We start from the raw sequence: 3304 nt of genomic DNA, 5'->3' as shown, positions 1-3304 counted from the left end.
AAAGAGTGTGTTGAGTGGCAGATGGAGCCTGAGCCTGGAGCTGGTGAGTGCTGTCAAGCCCTGGCCCCTCTTGTACAGGAGTCAGGCCAAGGGCATCAGCCATTTCCCAGGCAGAGAAGGTGAGAAGGTTCTGTACTCTGAGAGCCACATTTGCTCCTTGAGGGCGCAGTGCTGCAATCCTCCAGAAGCTCAGAAGTCCTTGTGATAGTTCCTACTTTTTAGCACAACTGAGTATCAGGCCTGTATTTGGCATCCCAGACAGAGGGCATGGAATCCTCCTCAAATTCATCTTACAGAGCTGGATGAGGAAATGAAGTCAGGTGGGGAGTCATGAGTCTGCTAAGCAACGGGCAGGTCTCCTTTACTGTTATTTACGTGGCCTGATAATCCTGACTTTGGTGCCACTGGGAAGTTATATTTCTACTGGTTTAACTCCCACAAGCCAGAATATTAGTGATTGGAGCACACCAAGACATAGCTGATAAGATATGTCTAATTTCAGTGCACCTGAGAGAGCAGAGGAGAAAATGGTTATAAGAAAATCAAGTCCCTTTGTACTTTTTGCATATGCAATAAAAGAAGCATAGTGGCACCTGGCTTGGGTTTCACTTTTGAGACAATGAATGGAAAGTTGAGCACATATACATCTAGAGTTTGAGGGAGATATTTAGGCTGAGTATATGCATTTGGAACTCCTCAGCATATATAGTCACTATTTAAAAGTATGAGATAATATAACAACTAATAAATGAGTACAAATGAGGAAGAGCTCTGAGTACTAAGATAAGGGCACTCATCTATATCCAGTCATCAAATCGTGAAAACCTAGTAAAGGAGACTGATAAGGCAGAACCAGAGAGGTAGGGAAAAAGAAAAAGAGTGTTTTTAAAAAGTCTGAGTTATCAACTGTATGAAATGTAGCTACTTAAGGAAGTAAGGTGATCACTAGGAGTTGACTATTGGATAGAGGAGATGGGTAATAGGAGGTGGGAGAGAGGGGATCAGGGAAAAAACAGACAATGCATTTAATAGACGCAGAAATGAAAAGTTACTGCCGATGAGAACATATATGACAATGTCTTTGACTTGATTGATATGGACTATATTCATGCTGGGAAAAATTATGTGGTACACCTTAAGGATGTACAGTGATTAAATGTAAATAAATAAATAAATAAGAAAAAATAAAAAAACAAAAAATTTGAGAATTGACAAAATGAACATAAAAATATATTAAGTACATTTTCTAACCAAAGAAAATGAAAAGTTACTGACAACTACATGCTATGGACTGAGTCGTGTCTACCCCACACTTTATATGTTGAAATCCTAAACTCCCAATATTCCCCAGGTTGTCAGATTAGATCTTTGAAGAGGTAATTAAGTTAAAAGTGGTCAATTAGGGTGGGTCCTAATCCTGTATGATTAGTGTCCTTACAAAAAGAGAAAATTGATCTTAGTGTAAATGTTAAATTGGTTTACAGTTGTATACACTTTGTTAAGCATCATTTATATAAAGATGGTTGTTTACCTTTGTGTGTTCTACAAAGAATAGCTATAATAGATATTAAGTGTTTTTGAACATTGTTCATATGTTATTTTTATTATGTTCTGTATGTTTCTGACGGGGCCATGCAGACAACACAAGCTGGTAAAGAGGCTGTCTCCCATGGCCTGGGTTGGGAAGAAATGGCAAGATAAAGCCAGCGGTTTACTAACTCTCCTTGTGTCGTTTTACTGGCCTATAGTTAATTTCTCTGCCGTGAGTTTTACTGTTATTACGGTACCCTGCAAGAGTAAGATATCACCCCCAACCATTACAATAAAGTCAATTAGTGACCTTGTAGGAATGTGGTTCCCTAAGAAGAGGGCCAGGAAGTTTGAGACTTCCCCACTTGTCTGTCTAAGCCAAAATTAACATTTGTTAGGTCAAAATAGTATAAGCCAAAGTAGCATCAGTAGCATATGAAAACTAAGTTAGTTTAAGGCTAGTTTTATGTAAATACCCCTTGTTAAAGCTACAGGCCAAAGTTAGTTCTGCTAGGCAAAATCAACACATTCACCCAGAGATAAAACAGAAGAACTCACTAATTGACAGACTCAGCAAATAAAACAAAAACCCATGTTTTTGACTATGAAAAACTACTAAAAAAACATCTTGTGTTGTCTCCGGAGCTACAAGATCATCTTCCTTTCCCATATAAGATCATAGACTCACCCTCTATTGTTGTAATGTATAGATAGTCCATATATTAACTGTGTCTTTACTTAACAAGACAAGATTTCTATCTAGGTCTTTGTATTCAGCAATGTTATCACTCTGGCCCGGGACTGAAACTATCAAACATCCTGCAAGCTCCCTCTTCAAAAGACCCTTCCCCAGTAATCAAGATCTAAGAAGATACAACAGACAAATGGACTTCCTTAAAACTGTGATTGATTTTTACCTAATCTGACAAGACAAACAGCATGTTTTATAATTATTGCTTCCATGCTTTGTATACCCTGTTCCTTAGAGTAAATCTTTTACTGCCCCTCACCCATTTACTTGCATGTATCACATTTTCAATAAAAAGGCATGATGATTCCTAGCAGTTGCCACTCCTCAGAGAGCGATCTTTGAGGGGTGTCCAGCATAGGACGCACATGAATAGGCACTGAGGCCTCTGTCTTCTGTTCACCTTTGCCGCCTTCGTCGAGATAACCCACCCATGCCGAGGCTGGTCCCCAGCATCTTTCACCCCCTATGAATTTGATTGTCAGGAATTGGAAAATAAAATGATAATATGGTCTTTGAAAAAAAAAATAAAAGAGAGAAAATTGATACAGACAGGGACCCACAAAGAGAAAAGACACCAGGAGAAGACAGCAATGTATAAGACAAGGAGTGAGGCCTTAGAAGAAACCATCTTGTTCACACCTCTTGACCTATAGCCTCCATAAGTGTGAGAAAATCAATTTCTACCGTTTAACAGTCAATCTGTGGTATTTTATTAAGGCAGCCCTAGTAAACTTATACACTGTGGTAAGAGCTATCTTGGAAGAATTTTGAGAAATAATGATTTGATTGGGCCAGTAGTCTGATTGGAGTAATAGTTGGATTGACTAAAACCAGACTGTTTAAGGGAAGGAATTAGAAGCAAGCACGGGGAAACAGATTCATTGCTAATCCTTAGTTTCTGAAAGGGGATGGAAGCCATACATTTTACGATAAATGACAACATATTTGTATATGATGGGAATGATCTAGATATAATGGGAGAAAGAGTTGTAGATGCAAAAGAGGAAGCAGGACAGGGAAAGA

The sequence above is a fragment of the Tupaia chinensis genome, unplaced genomic scaffold (genome assembly GCF_000334495.1).
Source record: "Tupaia chinensis unplaced genomic scaffold, TupChi_1.0 Scaffold000257_1, whole genome shotgun sequence".
Taxonomy (NCBI): Eukaryota; Metazoa; Chordata; class Mammalia; order Scandentia; family Tupaiidae; genus Tupaia; species Tupaia belangeri.
This window is presented reverse-complemented; position numbering follows the sequence as displayed.